Consider the following 19450-nt stretch of genomic DNA (forward strand, 5'->3'; position numbering starts at 1 on the left):
CCATGAGGACTTCAATTTGTAAAACAGTACTAACCCTTTTGGGCCAGTTTGCTTTTAAACTGAGAAGCATGCAGTCTTTTTGCCATGCCTGGAGGAAGGTGGGAATTTTAACCTTACTACTTTAGTTAAGACCTCTAATGTTAACATCCTTCCCTCCAGCACTGTTCTCTCTCATACATACATACACACATACATATACACACACTTTCATAATAAGTTCTTTCCTTCTACTATAAACACACAATCACAAGCTGCAGCAATCTATTACTAACCCTTTGCCTTTTCCTCTAAAGGGATCCAGCAGCAATTTATCTGCTTATGTCAAGAGAGCAGGTGGCAGTTGGACTCAAGGCTGAGGCCACTTAGCCAATGATAAATAGCCTATTTACTGGTGCTGCATCTTCAGATGCTGTCCACATGCAGACCAGAGAGCAGCACAAAACTATAATAACAAACCTCATTGCAACCTTCGGCAGGGATGGAAAGGCAAAGCACATAATAAATGGCTTTGTGCTAGAAGGGTGGGGTGGAATTGAATGCTTCCTGCCAGACCCTCCTGGTGCCTTAGATTTCACGGCCCTGGAATTCTCAAGGGCACCTGCTTTATCCTGGCCATCTGTGATGGGCCGTGCTAGGAAAGAGAGAAGCTCACTAATCAGAAAATTGAGGGAAACATTTCTTACTGTGATAATCCTATCAGCTATCCAATATGAATTAACGCTTCCCCCCCCCAATATGAGAATGCAGGTGCACTTGTCCCCCCTCCCCTCCCAATGTCATTGTGTCTGGATTTGGGAAGAAACCAGAGGTCAGGTTTTGGATGAAACATCCTGAAACTGCACCCCCCCCCCCTTTGCTTGTTTGTTTAGTCTCTTGAATCTGCCTTTTAGGGCATAGTACACACAAAACATAACATGCATTAAGATACATTAAAATGGTCAGACCAGGCTGTGGTACGTAGTTCAAGAGAGCAGCTTGTATGGCAGGCCTAAACCATTCCACAAAGATTTATGTAAAATACATGAAGCCAGCAGTACTGTCAGGAGAATGCAACCCAGAACAGGTACATTTTCAAGGCCTGTCCAAAGGCCTGCACCGCAGGACCCATGCATAGATCAGTTAGAAGGGAACTCTGAGACAACGGGGCCATTGCCTGTGAAACATTCCCACTCCATCTGACTAGCCTATTCCCCTTAACTGAACAGGTGTGTCTGTGACTTACCTGATCAAGAGAGAAAACAGTAGCTATGTGGATAGGCCCTACTCAGGAGTGTTTTGGGCTTCAAGAATGATTTATGCGTTGTGGTCCCTGAAGCACCCCTCAGTTCAGATAACAGAGTGGTACTACAAAATATAGATGTATTGTGCAAGCTGTCTTGTTGTTGTTGTTCAGTCGTTAAGTTGTGTCCGACTCTTCATGACACCATGGACCGTAGCACGCCAGGCCCTCCTGTCCTCCGCTCTCTCCCGGAGCGTGCCCAAGTTCATATTCATTGCATCGGTAATGCTATCTAGCCATCTCATCCTCTGCCGTCCCCTTCTCCTTTGGCCTTCAGTCTTTCCCAGCATCAGGGTTTTTCCAGGGAGTTTTCTCTTCGCATTAGGTGGCCAAAATATTTGAGCTTCAGTATTTGTCCTTCCAATGAGCAGTCAGGGTTGATTTCCTTTAGGATTGACTGATTTGACCTCCTTGCAGTCCAGGGGACTCGTAAGAGTCTTCTCCAGCACCACAGTTCGAAAGCATCAATTCTTCGGAGCTCAGCCTTCCTTATAGTCCAGCTCTCACAGCCATACATTACTACTGGGAAAACCATAGCTTTGATTATACGAACCTTTGTCAGCAAGGTGATGTCTCTGCTTCTTACTATGCTGTCTAGGTTTGCCATAGCTTTCCTCCCAAGGAGCAAGCGTCTTTTAATTTCATGGCTACAGTCACCGTCTGTGGTGATCTTGGAGCCCAAGAAAGTAAAATCTGTCACTGCTTCCATTTCTTCCCCTTCTATATGCCAGGTATTGATGGGGCCAGATGCCATGATCTTCGTTTTTTTAATGTTGAGTTTCAAACCAGCTTTTGTACTCTCCTCTTTCACCCTCAACAAGAGGCTCTTGAGATCCTCTTCGCTTTCTGCCATTAGGGTGGTATCGTCTGCGTATCGGAGGTTGTTGATAATTCTCTCGGCAATCTTAATTCCGACCTGTGATTCATCCAACCCGGCGTTTCTCATGATGCACTCTGCATATAAGTTAAATAAGCAGGGAGACAATATGCATCCTTGTCGTACTCTTTTCCCAATTTTGAACCACTCGGTTGTTCCATGGCTGGTTGTTACTGTTGCTTCTTGACCCTCGTACAGGTTTCTCAGGAGACAGGTAAGGTGGTCTGGTACTCCCATCACTTTAAGAATTTGCCACAGTTTGTTGTGATCCACACAATCAAAGGCTTTAGTCAATGAAGCAGAAATAGACGTTTTTCTGGAATTCTCTTGCTTTCTCCATGATGCAGCGAATGTTGGCGATTTGATCTCTAGTTCCTCTGCCTCTTTGAAACCCAGCTTGTACTTCCGGTAGTTCTTGGCTCACATACTGCTGAAGCCTAGCTTGTAGGGTTTTGAGCATCACCTTGCTGGCATGTGAAAGGAGCCCAATTGTACGGTAGTTTGAACAGTCTTTGGCATTGCCCTTCTTTGGAATTGGAATGTAAACTGACCTTTTCCAGTCTTTTGGCCATTGTTGAGTGTTCCAAATGTGTTGGCATATTGAGTGCAGCACTTTAACAGCATCATGTTTTAGGATTTTAAATAGCTCAGCTGGAATACTGCCATCTCTACTAGCTTTGTTGTTAGTAATGCTTCCTAAGGCCCACTTGACTTCACTCTCGAGGATGTCCTGCTCAAGTTCAGTGACCGCACTATCATGGCTATCAGGGACATTCAGATCTTTCCTGTATAGTTCTTCTGTGTATTCTTTCCACCTCTTCTTAATCTCATCTGCTTCTGTTAGGTCCCTGCCTTCTTTGTCCTTTATCATGCCCGTCTTTGCACAAACCGTTCCCTTGAGATCTCCGGTTTTATTGAAAAGATCTCTAGACTTTCCCATTCTATTGTTTTCCTCGATTTCTTTGCATTGTTCATTTAAGAAGGCCTTCTTGTCTCTCCTTGCTATTCCCTGGAACTCTGCATTCAGTTGGGTATATCTTCCCCTTTCTCCCTTGCTTTTCACTTCCCTTCTTTCCTCAGCTACTTGTAAAGCCTCATCAGACAGCCACTTGGCTTTCTTGCATTTCTTTTTCTTTGGGATGGATTTCGTTGCTGCCTCCTGAACAATGTTACGGACCTCCGTCCATAGTTCCTCAGGCACTCTGTCTATCAGGTCTAATCCCTGAAATCTATTCCTCACCTCCACTGTATATTCATAAGGGATATGATTTAGGTCATACCTGAATAGTTTAGTGGTTTTCCCTACGTTCTTCAATTTAAGCTGAAATTTTGCAACAAGAAGCTCATGATCTGAGCCACAGTCAGCTCCAGGTCTTGTTTTTACTGACTGTATAGAGCTTCTCCATCTTTGGCTGCAAAGTACATAATCAATGTGATTTCAGTATTGACCATCTGGTGATGTCCATGTGTAGAGTCGCCTCTTGTGCTGTTGAAAAAGAGTGTTTGCTATGATCAGCGTGTTCTCTTGGCAAAACTCTCTTAGCTTTTGTCCTGCTTCATTTTGTACACCAAGGCCATGCTTGCCTGTTATCCTGGTAATTTCTTGACTTCCTACTTTAGCATTCCAATCCCCTATGATGAAGAGGACATTTTTTTTTTGGTGTTAGTTCTAGAAGGTACTGTAGGTCTTCATAGAACCGATCAACCTCAGCTTCTTTGGCCTCAGTGGTTGGGGCATAGACTTGAATTACTGTGATGTTGAATGGTTTGCATTGGATTCGTACTGAGATCATTCTATCGTTTTTGAGATTGTACCCCAGTACTGCTTTTCCTACCCTTTCGTTGACTATGAGTGCTACTCCATTTCTTCTAAGGGATTCTTGCCCACAGTAGTAGATATGATGGTCACCTGAATTAAATTCGCCCATGCTTGTCCATTTTAGTTCGCTGATTCCCAAGATGTCGATGTTCAATCTTGCCATCTCATGTTTGACCACCTCCAGCTTACCTTGATTCATTGATCTGACATTCCAGGTTCCTAAACAATATTGTTCTTTACAGCATCGGATTTTCCTTTCACCACCAGACACATCCACAGCTGAGTGTCCTTTCGGCTTTTGCCCAGCTGCTTCACTCTTTCTGGCGCTACTTGGAAATACCCTCTGCTCTTCCCCAGTAGTATATTGGACACCTTCCGACCTGAGGGGCTCATCTTCTGGCATCATCTCTTTTAGCCTTGTGATACGTTCCATGGGGTTTTCTTGGCAAGAATACTGGAGTGGGTTGCCATTTCTTTCTCCAGTGGACCACATTTTGTCAGAACTCTCCGCCATGACCTGTCCGTCTTGGGTGGTCCTGCACGGCATAGCCTATGGCTTCACTGAGTTATGCAAGCCCCTTCACCACAACAAGGCAGTGATCCATGAAGGGGAGGGACAACATTAGCCCTCCTCCAGTCATCTGGCACTTCACCCATCCTCCATGACTTCTCAAAGAGAATAAACAGCGGTTCTGAGAGTTCTTCTGCCAGTTCCCTTATTACTCTAGGGTACAGTTCATCTGGTCCTGGAGATTTGAACTCATTCAAAGTGATTAGGTGTTCCTTGACCATATGCCTATTGATCTCAAGCTGCAATCCTGCCCCTTCAGCCTGTACTTCACCTTTGCCAGGAGGGTCATAGACCCTCTTTTGGGAGAAGACTAAGCCAAAGTAGGAATTGAGCACTTCTGCCTTTTCTTTGTCATCTGTTATCATTTTGCCATCCTTATTTAATAGTTGAACCACCATTTCTTTCCTATGTCTTTTACTATGCACATAGCTGAAGAAAGCTTTTTTGTTGCTTTTAGCATCCCTCGCTAACCTCAGCTCGTTCTCAGCTTTAGCCTTCCTGGCGCCATCCCTGTAATTCTATGCTACCTGCCTGTACTCTTCCTTTGTTGCTTGGCCTTCTCTCCACTTCCTATGTGTGTCCTTTATTGTTTTCAGGTCACCTCTAAGCTTCTTGTGAAGTCACATTGGCTTCTTCTGTTGTCTTCCACCTTTTCTTCTTGTTGGAATTGTTTGTAATTGTGCCTTTAGAATTTCCTTTTTTAAAAAGGAAATTTCATGCATGCATTTTATGCATGCAAAATCCATGTGGGCCCTATATAGGTGGCTCCATGTGACTCCGAAGGTGGGGGGCAGCTGGGACCAGAAGCTGGCTGACCCCCATTCCAAATTCAACCTATGCGGAAACTGTCCAGAGAGCTTTGGCTAATGGGTGGCATAGGACTGCAATCAATCATCCACACCAAACCAAATTAAACATAAAATGATGTGTGGCTCACTATTCAAACTTAGCTCCTTTTACCTGCTCTCAACATTTGCTTCAGAGGCATTTATTTTGTGCCAGAATTGCATGCATGCACTCAGGAAGGGTCATAGCTCAGTGGCAGAGACCATGATTTGTATGCAGAAGGTCTCAAGTTCAATCCCTGGCATCTCCAGGTAGGGTCTAGAAAATATCCTCTCTGGAGCCCTGGAGAGCTGCTGTCACTCAGTGTCAACAATACTGGCCCAGACAGACCAATGGTCTCACTCAACATAAGGCAGCTTCCTCTGTTCCTAGGCTCATGTCTATGCACGCATACATACAAACACACCTATTTGCATGCACTATTGTTAATTCTTAAAGCATGTTGTTTTATATTGCTAATACATTTATTTCTTGTGTCCCCAGCTTCCCATCCAGAGTGTGGGGAAGTGGGGCTGGCCAAATGAATATTAGGGTGCAATCCCATAGGATCCACCCTTGATACTCGTAAGCCTCCAAACTTGGAGGCTTATAAGTATCCAGTGCAGAGAGGGAGGCGCGGCAGAGGCTTTTTCGCCCATCTAACTGAGACGCTGTAGAGGGGGAGGGAAGGAGGCTGGGGCGGCCTCAGGATACAGCGTAAGCCAGCCTCTCCAGTCCTCTCCCCTCCTGACCCAAGGGAATGTCCCCTTTACCTTCACTCCAAGGTCACTTTTGCAAGGAGAGGCAGCCAGTGTGGTTCTGTCTGCACTGGTTGCGATGGGAGGGAGCTCAGATTTCTGGCTCCAAGGTCAGAGCAGCGTTTCCGACCTCAGATCTAGGAATCCGAAATATTCTATGGCCCCCCAGACTCTATCTAGGAACATAGGATTGCTCCCTTAGAATTTTAGCCATACCTGGCTTTTTGAACCACAGAAGCTAAATGCCAGAAGCTCATCAATATCAGTTTTCTTTGTTCCACAAATCCCCACTCTATTTTGTGAGTCGTCAATGGAAGCACAAATGGGATTGCAACCAATTATAAGTCTGCATCAGTGTTTGTATTTCCTGTGTGGTTCTTCTCCTCCCATTTGCCATATCTCAGAGACCCCTAATCGTCAGGCTTTCCAGGATTCTTAATCCAAACAGCTACGTTCTCAGAGGACAGTTGTGGGCCCAAATATGACCATGTCCTCATTCGTCTAACTGCAATGGAAAGGTTCCCACACTGTCTGAGGAGTCCTCCCAGGCTAAGTATATGTCACCTGCACTCTAATTGTTTTCTGCCCAACCCTCTGTATGTTTACTAAAAAGCAAGTCCCACCAAATTCAACAAGACTTACTCCCAGGGAAGCATACACAGGATTACAGCCTTGGGGCCTATAGGGAGATGGACACCAGGAAGTCAGAATAATTCAGTTGTTCATATGCACAGCCATAAATGCATGTGTGCTTAATTGCAATGGAATTTCAATTATAATGACATTGCTTTACAATGAAGCACCCTCAAAGGTGTGTTGAGAGGTATAGATTTATGGTCAGTTTGCTTGAGCTCTGTGTGTGTGAGGATTTTTAGCTTGAATTTCTCTCTCTCTTTCTCTCTCACACACACACACACACACACACCACTACCTAAAAGAGATGTCCCTCTTCAGTTACTTCATATGGGGTGCCTGATTATTGGATGCAACAACTTTGTCAGCTTCCCTGGAGTAACTGTAGTCAGTTGCATTTTTCCTTACAAGGATTACTAGAAGAGAGATGTCCATGGCTAATATATAATTACTTAAAAGTATATTCACTCTTTGTAGATACTAGCTTTCTTATGCTCCCCCTATTGAGAGGAACTTTCTGTAGCAATTAAAGAAAATTGTCTACTGGGGAAAGTGAAAGAGTAGGGCTTGAACACTTCTGATACGGTTACAGCCAATTAATGCGGACTTAGATGAGCTTATGAGTGACTTTGTGAGCATTGGCTCAGGTATCTCATCTTGTGCCATTGTGACTGGAATCAAGAAATTATTTTTGAGGGGCCTTGGTAATATATTGCAGGCCAAATGAGATGGAAGTACAGTCAAGGGAAGGAGAGAGAATCCATGTTTGCTTTTTTCTTGTACATGGAAAGGAGGCAAAGATAAATACATATAGTTAGGCTTAGCAGTGATGGCTCTGGGGAGGAGCTGTACAGCATACACATTACAAGCGGGACCCCGGCTCAACCCCTGACACCTCCAGTTAAAAGGATCTAACTGCAGGTGACCCGAGAGACCTTTGCCTGAGCTGCTGCCAGTTCGGGCAAGACTAGACAAGCCGCTATTCACACAAATTTGTGAATGAGGTTTTTAAAGTAAAAAGCAGGTGCAGGGCCCCTGAACCCAATCAGGATCCTGGTAAAGGTATGAGGGGAACCTTGACCCTTTGCCCCCCACTGCAGTCCCAATCCAGATCGTGTCCCTCTCCCCAACCTTCTATTTACACGGGGGGAGAATTTCCCCATTTGTGCTGACTGAAGCTTCCCCCCCACACACAAATGCAAACAGGTGCAGTGGAGGGTGAGGGGCCCCTGATAAGGAACACAGAAGGGAACAATGTGTTAACACCCCTCTATCCCCCTCACCAAGGTCCTGATTGGGACTGAGGCCCCAAGCCTACTATTCACTTAAAAAAAAAAAAAAAGACATCTTGAGCCATTGACAATTACCTTGGCAATCAAAAAGCATCTTGCTGAGTTTGGACCTCAGACTGGATAATACTGGGCTAGATGGATGGTACCCTGATCTGGTATGAGGCAGCTTCCTATGATCTTATGGCTTTTCGCTATCATTCTCCAGCATAACCCAAATAATTGGTGTTGCACTTCCTACAGGCAAGAAGCCTTAAGGTCTCTTTTCCCACCTATGTCATTGCCAAAATCTCAGATTTGCCACTCTTGCATCCAGAACAGAGCAATCCTTTCAGTTTTATTAATATAAAGCCAATTATGGCTAATAACCTGGTTGGTGAGCCAGAGCTGTAAGGATGCCTGAGATATAATGCGTGTGAAGCACTGGCTGAAATGTGCTACAGAAATGCTTATTATTATTCACCCAAATTCCTGGGCACACAGGTACTGGAACCCTTTGGTTGTCGGTGTCTGCCTTGAGTATCACAAACCCCCATGGAAAAAGAAGTGAAAATAGGGTGCCAAAAGCAAAGAGCTCTTGGATGGATCCGTAAATTACTGCAAGGTACCCTGCCAAAGAATGTGCTGTAGAATTGCTGAATCCAATTATTGCAATAACTGATACTTCCTCCCCCTCCCCTTTTTTTGTGAGAGTCTTTGAAGATGGAAGAGTAGGAGGACAAACATGGGACCAAATGCTTGGATTACAGATCTTTGTTGCTTGCAGTTAGCAGTAACCAAAGCATGCCTGGTATTTTGACAAAGAGGAAAGGTTATGTGGGAAGGAGTGATGCTTGCAATCACTGGTGGTTTCTTGATCAATCTGAAGCAATGTTGTATTTTTATGGCTCCCAAAATGTGGGGAGGGGTTGCATCTTGCCCCTGAATGTGAGCAGATGCTGCTAATGGGAAGACAGAAACAGCCTCATAAGCAGAATCCTGGGGGCAGGGGGGGCGGGATGGGAGACAGGGGGCCTGAAAGGGAGGGGGCTTCTGTCACGAGCACCCAGCGGTGCCTGCTCCTCCTCCCTTGGCAGTTTATTCATTTGTACAAAGCGCTTCTGGTAATTACGCCTCTTAATTTAGGAGAGAGAGTGGGAGAAAAGAATATAAATTCATATATTAACTTTAGCGATTGAAAATGGGGAGAGCGAACCTTCTCTCCAAGAGATTATATTTGGAAATGAAATAGAGTGACATTTGGTATAAACTTGAAAAATTGCTCTCTTTTAAAAGCAACAGGAGGAAGAAATACACACACACACACTCCACACTGTATTTGAGAGAAGCTGAAGTCAGTATGTATGCTGCGTGTATCCAAATATCTGTCTCATGCTATACATACATTAACGGTAGCTGTTTGCTGGAGGAAGTAGTTAACTCTGAACCATTAACCCGGATTCTAAATCTGCCTTATTCAGTTTGTTCTTGTTGCTGTTGTTATATCACTTTAAGTATGTATAAATGTGAGGGTGCATGTGTGTGTGAAAGAAGCAGCTCTAAATCTTGCCAAGCAGGCCTTCCACTAAACAATTCAGATATAAGATGCTCTAGGCTGGATTAATAGACCAAGGACTTATGGTAAAGTATATGTGACCCTAGCGGAATATGGCCTATTGCACTCCATTCAATATTTCTGTGACAGTAACAATTATCACATAATGAGGAGATAATATGAGTACACTAATATGTTTTTGGACACAAAATATAAACCAAGTGCTAGTGTAGCAGATCAGGCAAATCTTTCAGATTTGCACCCATCTTACTCCTGCTGCCCAATTAGGAAATTCAATAATTAAATGCCTCCAAGAGAATTCTAGATTAAAGAATGGGATCCCAATAGCTAATGCAGCATAACTTGGCCTCTTCTAGGGTTGGCGGAGAATTTCTCCACGAATCTTCGGGAGGCCGAGTGCCGACGCATTCGGCCCCCCGAAAGTGTTGGGGAAATTCTCCGCCGGCCCCCCGCCCCCCCCCCGGGATGGGACTTACCTTCGGCAAATGTCCCTCTCGGCGGCGGGTCCCGGCGGCGGTTCGGCGGCGGTATGGCAGGGGCGGCGGCCGGTCTCCCGACCAGCTGCCGCCGCCGCCATTGCAAAAAAAAAAAGTAAAGTAAAAAAACCAACAACACACACCCGTGATAGGCTACGTAACGATTTACGTAGCCTATCACGGCTAGATTTCCAAAGTCAGCCGTGATAACTACGTAAATAGTCACGTAGCCTATCACGGGTGACTTTGGGGAAAAAAAAAAAAGTGCATACGCAAATGGCGGTGCCCATGGGGCACTGCCATTTGCGTTCCGTATTTTGGCACGTCTAGTCTACGTAAACATTTACGTAGACTACGGTGAAAATAAGGGAACGCTATTTGCGTTGCCCTTATTTTCGCCATAGTCTACGTAAATCTTTACGTAGACTAGACGTGCCAAAATAAGGAACGCAAATGGTGGTCCCCATGGGAGCCGCCATTTGCGTATGCGCTTTTTTTTTTCAAAGTCACCCGTGATAGGCTACGTGACGATTTACGTAGCCTATCACGGCTGACTTTGGAAATCTAGCCGTGATAGGCTACGTAAATCGTTACGTAGCCTATCACGGGTGTGTGTGTTTGGGTTTTTTTTTTTACTTTTTTTTTCGCGGCCGGGGAGACGGGGCGCTCCTACCCGGCCTGAATTTCGCCGGCAAGGGATGGGGTGCCTCCCCCCGGCCTGAATTTCGGCCGGGCGAGGCGGGGCGCCTCCCCCCCCTCGCCTGAACTTCGGGGGGAGAACCAAAGCGCCTCCCCCCCACCGCGAAGCAAGCTGCGGGACGAGGTAAGTCCCTTTTGTCCATCCCTACATAGCACGGGAATAGTTAAAGTCATCTTATATTTGGGGTTTCCCAGATAGCCGACAGAAATGCCAGGCCATCAGTAATTGACAATTGGCTCATTAGTATTCAGATAAGAAACGAATCCAAACAATAGGTGACTGATTTTGCAGTTGGACTACCAGGAGGTCAGTGCCCATATTAGAGTCATAGCAGCATCTCACTCCAAATAGTGTAAAAACAACCATAAAAACCATTTAGGTAACCGTAAAAACAATTAGCTTGATAACAAACCAGGTATGCCATCAACTAAGGTAATATGAGGGAGTTTCCCACATTTTAAATATAAGAAATTTGTTTTGAAAAGACACACCCACAAGATGTGTTGAAGTCAGAGAAATAATTCTTGTGTCACAAACATGCCTGTAACAAGTCATGGGATTCTGGAATGTTTTTATATGTATGTGGTTACAAACATTTATCTTGATAAGAAGTTTGAAATTCAACATTATTATTTAGACATGTTGATTTAAAATAGAAATGTAGCCTTAGGAATATGAACATAAAGTTATGAAGTAAAAACAATCTAAACATGTTTAATGGCTTCAAAAGAGTATATAAAGGGGATTTTGAATGCATGGAGTTGGGAACTTCGTTGTTGTTGTTCAGTCGTTAAGTTGTGTCTACCCCATCTTTAATTGCCTGTAGAATGAGCCTGGTAAGCTTCATGCTGACAATCATTGAGACTGTTATTGTTACTGCTCTGCTTAGAAGCCTTGACTTAAGATGATGATTGCAGTTACCAGGTGTTTGAATCTATGCCTGAATAAGCCTTGTATACTATCTCCAGGATCAGACACAGCAGGTTTCTGAATACCAGTTGCTAGGAAATAACAGTGGGAGATGGCTACTGCCCTCGTGTCCTGCTTGTAGGTTTCCCATAGGCATCTGGTTGCTCATGATGGGAAGTAAGATGATGGATTTAGATAGGACTTTGGTCTGATCCAATAGGGCTCTTCTTCTGTGGACTGGCATCTTTACCATCGGCCAGCCTCTGAGTCCATCTAATCTCTCAAACCAGGAGTCTGGAACCTGGACTAGGACATTAACTTCCAGGGACCAGAAGAGGCTGCCATTAAGATCGCCATGTATCTCTAGCATGTTGTACCATGATGTGGTGTGGACTGTAATTGTAAGCTGCTTTGGGAGCCAATTATGGCTTAAAAGTAGGATATATTTGTTTTTAAAGAAAATAGTTGGTCATTTATAATAGATTTAAAATGGATAACCACTGGGTTTCCTTGGAAAAGAGCAGGTTTTTGAAGGGGAAAGATAAATAAGAAGTGAATTGCGTAGAGATAGTATGAAACATTGAAGTGAAAGGCTGCGTTTGACTACAAGCCTCAACATAATTCAAGGGGCTATTTAAATCCATCAGTATTTAAATACATGTAAACCAGGCTGTCTTGGGAAGGAGAAATCTATGCTTGAACAGGGAATGACAAGATAAGGATGTACATGACCTCTGCCCTCCACGCTCAACCATTTTAATACAGCAATACCCCATGGCATAGCAACACGGCTCTGAAGTAGGAGATCAGATGCACTGCCACAGTGCCTCTGATCCCCAGAGTGCATGTGTGTGGAGAGGCTACCCCTGCTGGTGATCAAATCATGAGAAGCAGTAACTCCCTTTACAATTTCCAGTGTAAAATGGGAAGTTAGACTTGTCTTCCTTGGGAGAGAACTGTGAACCTATCCCTGCAAAACAGTTACAATTACATGTCAAGACAGTCCAAATTCTATGCCAAGATATAATTAATTTCTGATTTCACCCCCCTGCCCCAAGAAACATGTTTTATGTTATCTTCATATTATTTATTCTGAAGATTTATATCCTGGCTTTGGATCGAATAATCTCCAAGGCAGTGCTACCAAAGAACTCAGCTGCACTGGTGTGTTTCAGATATGCCTCACAAAATGTGACTCTAGAATCTCCATTTTGTACCGGAAGACTGGCCAAGCAGGGGCTTAGGATCAGCCAGGGCAAAGAAGTTGTCATTTACATTTGCTGCTATCTAACCTAATCACATTGCTAGAAGCAACCCTTGGAGTGCATAGGAACTCCAGAACCTACAAACCCTTGGAGTGCATAGGAACTCCAGAACCTACAAACCCTTGGAGTGCATAGGAACTCCAGAACCTACAAATGTCTCTCTGATTCACAGGCAACTGCCAGTTGGTGCAGACCTCGCTTCCAAAGGGGATCCTTAACTCTCACTTACCAAGTTACCTTGGAAAAAGAGAGCAAGTGACTTGCTCTATTTTCTCCACATTTTAGAACTATGAACTAGCCCTCTGATAGCCATGACAACTCTGGTTCTATAGGAATAACAGAAATCAAAGAGCCACAAAGGGGAAAATAAAACATAAGCCACACATGAAAGCATGTTTTTAAAAAGAGGACAAACATGTGCAAATGGTCTACAGGACTCATAGTCTCACTGCTGTCATACAAAAGACAAGGAAGGAGCAGATCCTCTGCAAAGATGCCATAAATCAAAGCAACTCCAACAGGACAGGGCCTGGCAAGAGCTTGGATTGAAGCAGCCAGTCTTTAGAGGTTAGTGCAATATTCATAGATGAGCAAAAAAATAAAATTCTCCTGACAAGCCAGAGCCTGTAATACAACAAAGAGTTGTCAACCTCAATTAAGTGATTCCAAATGGGGAGGGAGAGGCTGTTAATTATTATCAAAAGGTCACCAGAAAAGTTCCTCTGCATGATCTCTTTGCTTTCAAGAGGCAACTCCTGAATAAAAATGTGCTCCATTTGGGCCACCTCTGCACACCAGCTATGTGGCTATTAAAGCGAGAACAACCAAGCCAAGAGCTTGAGATGCACACTATTCTAGTGCCATAGAAGGGAAGGGCTGGGGTTGCAAGCCTACGAATACATAGCAGGATTATTTCTGACCAGACATGCCGCCTGCCATTTTATCTCTATTTACGAGTATGAAGTTTGGGGGGTGGGGTGGGGTGTTGAAGTACACTGCAGTTAAAATTGTAAAAAATTCTGCACCAAGTCAAATACTGGAACATGGAAAGTAACGTTGTTAGATTGCGCCTTTGCTCATCCTCTTGCGCAAGCTTGGAACTCGTAAATATTTATGTATTGAAAGCAGGGTATCTCTCCAAATCCAGACCCCATCTTTGGTCCATGAGAGTTACCCCTACAATTGGCGCATAGAGCTGCCTAAGTGACTTTATTCATGTCCTTGTTTTCCTAGCAATCGTAATCTAAATCCTCTGCCGTCCCCTTCTCCTTTTGCCTTCAGTCTTTCCCAGCATCAGAGTCTTTTCCAGAGAGTTTTCTCTTCACATTAGGTGGCCAAAATATTTGAGCTTCAGCTTCAGTATCTGTCCTTCTAATGAGCACTCAGGGTTGATTTCCTTGAGGATGGACGGATTTGACCTCCTTGCAGTCCAGGGGACTCGTAAGAGTCTTCTCCAGCACCACAGTTCGAAAGCATCCATTCTTCGGAGCTCAGCCTTCCTTATAGTCCAGCTCTCACAGCCATACATTACTACTGGGAAAACCATCGCTTTGATTAGACGGACCTTTGTCAGCAAGGTGATGTCTCTGCTTCTTACTATGCTGTCTAGGTTTGCCATAGCTTTCCTCCCAAGGAGCAAGCGTCTTTTAATTTCATGGCTACAGTCACCGTCTGCGGTGATCTTGGAGCCCAAGAAAATAAAATCTGTCACTACTTCCATTTCTTCCCCTTCTATATGCCAGGAAGTGATGGAGCCAGATGCCATGATCTTCGTTTTTTTAATGTTGAGTTTCAAACCAGCTTTTACACTCTCCTCTTTCACCCTCAACAAGAGGCTCTTTAGATCCTCTTCGCTTTCTGCCATTAGGGTGGTGTCATCTGCGTATCTGAGGTTGTTGATAATTCTCCCGGCAATCTTAATTCCGACCTGTGATTCATCCAACCCGGCGTTTCTCATGATGTACTCTGCATATAAGTTAAATAAGCAGGGTGACAATATGCAGCCTTGTCATACTCCTTTCCCAATTTTGAACCAATCGGTTGTTCCATGTCCAGTTCTTACTGTTGCTTCTTGACCCTCATACAGGTTTCTCAGGAGACAGGTAAGGTGGTCTGGTACTCCCATTTCTTTAAGAATTTGCCACAGTTTGTTGTGATCCACACAATCAAAGGCTTTAGTGTAGTCCATGAAGCAGAAATAGACATTTTTCTGGAATTCTCTTGCTTTCTCCATGATCCAGCAAATGCTGGCGATTTGATCTCTAGTTCCTCTGCCTCTTCGAAAGCCAGCTTGTACTTCCGGTAGTTCTCGGTTCGCATACTGCTGAAGCCTACAATGCATCTAAAACCATCTTTAAAAAATTTATTTTCCTCCCCAGTCTCATACAATTAAAACCCCTATACATCCACTCAGCCAAATAAAAGGTAGCTGAAACAAAGGCTGCCAGAGATTTCCCAAAGATGTTCAGAACTTTGGATCCCCATTCAAGAACCAACAAATTATCCCAAACAGGATCGGGGGGGAACTTTTCAAGGGCAAGATCCAGGATGACCAAGAGCCAATAAATCAATCAGGTCAAATCTAAGCATACCTTGGGAATGCCAAAATGTGCAAATGCAACATTATCAATTATTTTCCTGGCTATTATGTGTTTTTCGTTAACTTCTACCTCATCAAGGTCCCTGTGCTTCTGCATCTGTATTTGTTTCACCTCTAGTAATGCGCAATGAATGGTTCCAATTTTGCTAGGGTCTTCTAAATGGGACATCAATTTCCAAAGAGGAAACATGAGGCAGATGCATCACAGCCACCAGATGGAATTCCTCCTGGGACCATTCATTTTAACTGACTTTGGCAAGTAAGTTAAAATAAAGTAAAATAAAAATTAGGTGCTATGTCTGCTCCCAGGAGGCTATTCCATACCCAAATGGGTCAGACAAAGAATGGTTAGATTTACACACACAATCAAAAGGAAGGAATGCAAAAGCTCTCTTCTAGAAATATTAAGCAGGATTATCCTTAACAGTGACCTGGTTCTCACATAAAGCTAATCTATGGTTTATTTAACACATGGTTTGTTGCCCTACCCAGGGTCTGTCTGGCAAACAAGCAAACAAACTGCAGTTTGTTTTCTCAATCCCTGGGTTGTTTGTTTCCCTCCTCTTTCACCCGCTCCCACCCTGCAACCCAAATGCTTTTGTGGTGCTGCGGTGCGGCTGGGTTTTTTGACCGTTCTTGCTCACCACCTCTTAGCCTGGCAGAACAACCATGAACAACCTATGGTTCTGAGTTCACACATTATGACAAACCATGGTTTAAACAACCCAGAGTTCATAAACAACAGCAAACCATGGATTCTCTTTCTATTTTGTTTGTGGTTAACAAACCATGGTTTGTTAGTGTGACTGGATTTACAACCCAAACAAGCAGCCATGGGTTCTCTTTCTGGGTTTTTCACGGTTAACAAACTATCTGTTCGCACATCATGACAATGCCTGGGTTTGAACAATATGACAACCCAACAATTATACAATCCATACCATGGATTAGTGCAAATCCAGCCACTGTTTGCTTTATTAAATGTTCTTACTGCAAAATAATAAACTTAGGACAGTAGTGTCCAATGGAGTGAAATGAGATGCCCTATTTATGACACTCTGGCATATACAAAAAAAAAAATCAGACAATCATAGAATAATAGGGTTGGAAGGAGCCTATAAGACCATCGAGTCCAACCCCCCGCTCAATACAGGAGTCCAAGTCAAAGTATCCCTGACAGATGGCTGTCCAGCCTCATCTTGAATGCCTCCAGTGTGGGAGAGCCCACCACCTCCCTAAGTAATTGGTTCCATTGTCGTATTACTCTAACAGTCAGGAAGTTTTTCCTGATGTTCAACCAGAATCTGGCTTCCTGTAACTTGAGCCCATTATTCCATGTCCTGCCCTCTGGGATGATCAAGAAGAGATGCTGGCCTTTCTCTCTGGGACAACTTTTCAAGTACTTGAAGAGCGCTACCATATCTCCCTCTTCTCTTCTCAAGGCTAAACATGCCTGGTTCTTTCAATCTCTTCATAAGGCTTCATTTCCAGTCCCCTGATCATCCTCGTTGCCCTCCTCTGAACCCTCTCCAGCTTGTCTTCATCCTTCTTCAAGAGTGGTGCCCAGAACTGGACACAGTACTCCAGATGAGGCCAACCCAGTGCTGAGTAGAGGGGAACTAGTACTTCACGAGATTTGGAAGCTATACTTCTATAAATGCAGCCCAAAATAGCATTTACCATTTTTGCAGCCACATGGCATTGTTGGCTCATATTCAACTTGCGATCTGCAACAATTCCAAGATCCTTCTCGCCTGTGGAGGCGAGTTGAGCCAAGTAGCCCCCATCTTGTAACTATGCATTTGGTTTCTTTTTCCTAGGTGCAGAACTTGGCATTTATCCCTGTTAAATTTAATTCTGTTGTTTTCTGCCCAGCGCTCCAGCCTATCAATGCCCAAATCATTTTCTCCTATTCCACATTAAGGAGGAACGTTGCAGGTTAATTGTTTTAGTGCATGAAATTACTACATAGATTTAACAGAGTGCAGGAGGGAGGCTGAGTCATGACAGGCCAGTTACCTAGGGTGCATGTCAAGTTCACAGGCAAAGAAATCTAATGCTGAGATCCACTGGCTGGTGGGGTCAGGATAGGGCAGAGGCACCCTTCTCCTGGCAGGCTTTGGAAGTGGTGAGTTATCCATTACTTTGCTCTCCCCTGCCCCCAACATTTATGACTGCTCTCTTCATTCTGATGAGCTATCCCTTCACATACTTCAACCATACTGATCATGTGGTGGTTAAACAGAATGTGAACTTTCCATCCCTCCGGCTGTTTCCAAAGCAGGTTAATGGCTAGAGGCTAGAGTAGCAACCCTTGATTATATTACCAGTTAATTATTCAATTTTTGTATGGATGCATACAGTGAGTCTGTGGAACTTTGAGGAAACTCAAAGGAAGAGGAACAAAGTCATTTAGAACATAACTAATTGTTGTAGGTAGAGATTTTTATATTTTGGTCTCATTTTGGAATCACTGGCTTCGCGCGCGCGCGCACACACACACACACCCCGCACAGCATACTGTATTCTCGTATTGATCTTCTCAGCACAACAAACTTGCTTAAATGATCTGTCCTATCACTTCTGATCAACTCTTGTAGATCTTAACTGGTACTTCAGAATGTTGTGCTAAACCCGGCACAATAAAAAGCCTTGGTTCCTGCTTGCTTGCTTGCTTTATTTATTTATTTATTTATTATTTCATTTCATTTCTATACCGCCCAATAGCCAAAGCTCTCTGCTATCTTCATAGTTCACTAGAATCTGAATCTTCCACAGTACTGATGACTGTCTACCAGGTTGTCCTGATCTTAGTACCCTTATTCATGCATTCGAAGGACATGTGTGGGAATAATGTGTGGAAAATGGCGTATTTGTCAGCCCCACCCCTGACATCGCATCAGCCCCACCACCAACCTTTCCACACTGAGCAGGGATATCTGAAAGGCACTCTTTGTGCATTCAGCTGAGGTTTCCAGTCATGGGAAAGATTCTAAGCAAGTTCAGATGAGTGTGTGAAGAATCCCCATAAAGACCTTCATACTCAATTCAGGAAGGAGTGGTGCTAACAGGGAGGGACGTTGGGACGAAGCTGGCATGTGTGGCCCCACACCCCCTCCATACTTCATTCTTACACACATTCTTGGAAATAGACCTGTGACAGTGAAATGCAGGAACTAGAAATCTGAATGTGGTGGTGGTGGTGGTGTATGTGTGTCCATTTGTTGGAGCCTGGACCACAACTTTCCTGTTTCCTGAAGCCTTCAACTTGGCTGTTCCATACAATATTGTACTACCTTCCAACTTTTGTTTCAGTACCCGAAGTCACTTGATCATCTATATTCAAGCACATTTAAATATTTTGTAGATGCCCAAATTCCTGGAACGATGGTGATTATCTTCCCTTGGGCCCATATCACCTTTCAAAGAGTTTGATACTTCGATTAGTTAATGACAAGGCCAGAAACATTTGATCATCAGAGTCCAGTCCACACCTTGCCAGAACAAAAACACTACTACTGTCTGATGCTATACTCTTTAAACTTGTGACCACCTCAGATACTGATCAACAATGTATTCTCCTACATGGTGGGTATCCGGCCTGGCCGTCCAGATAGTGCACTTCTGCTATCACAGGGGGGAATTACTGTGTCCCCAGAAATACACATGAGCAAATGTACATCCAGCTTGCCCAATTCCTATTATTCTCGTACTTCTAAAAAGGGGTGAAATGGAAGCTGAGATTAAGCAAATTGCATGCAGGCATGTACAAACACCATATGTAGAATGGTGGCAGGAGACCACAGTCTTGAGACCCAGGCCCACAGCCACCATGTGTAGACAACACTGCCATTGGATGACATCACAACTGACAATGATTTCATATACAACTGAT

The 19450-nt window shown here is 44.1% G+C and overlaps 1 protein-coding gene across 9 annotated transcripts in view; it reads right to left on the reverse strand.

Annotated features, from left to right (window-relative positions):
- Positions 1–19450, reverse strand: part of MAD1L1 (mitotic arrest deficient 1 like 1) — a 635972-nt gene that overhangs the window by 325736 nt on the left and 290786 nt on the right. The gene's annotated exons all lie outside the window — the stretch shown is intronic.

This window comes from Heloderma suspectum, chromosome 12, assembly GCF_057233095.1.
Source record: "Heloderma suspectum isolate Gila_16-S chromosome 12, 16-S_ref, whole genome shotgun sequence".
NCBI classification, from domain to species: Eukaryota; Metazoa; Chordata; class Lepidosauria; order Squamata; family Helodermatidae; genus Heloderma; species Heloderma suspectum.